Source organism: Centroberyx gerrardi, chromosome 4, assembly GCF_048128805.1.
Source record: "Centroberyx gerrardi isolate f3 chromosome 4, fCenGer3.hap1.cur.20231027, whole genome shotgun sequence".
Classification (NCBI taxonomy): domain Eukaryota; kingdom Metazoa; phylum Chordata; class Actinopteri; order Beryciformes; family Berycidae; genus Centroberyx; species Centroberyx gerrardi.
This window is the reverse complement of record NC_136000.1, coordinates 34648429-34648798: the sequence shown is the minus strand read 5'-3', so window position 1 is coordinate 34648798 and position 370 is coordinate 34648429.

Sequence of the window (370 nt, the reverse complement as noted above, 5' to 3'; positions counted from 1 at the left end):
CTTGTCTCTTTTCACTATACATTATCTAATTAAAGACAAAAATGCCCAAAATAATCTAAAAAAACTGTGTAAAATTATTTTTGAATTGATAAAGGATGTTTCTAACCAAGGAGATGATCCAGGCCAAAAAAAAATGTCTACAAGAAATTGGCAATCAAAACAAGGTAAAATATTTTTCTTCATTGTTCCTCTAGTGAAGGGTAGCTTAACATAAAAGTGGCCAAATCCAGAGAAAATGCATACAGGTGAGCTAGGGGCGAGCAGTGAGCCAAGGTGTAGTGACCCATATCCATGTCTATGACTTGCGACTTTCGCCAACCCCTCACCTTTGGCTGTCCCCTTCATATCAGGTCTGCTCCCTGGTTCAGAC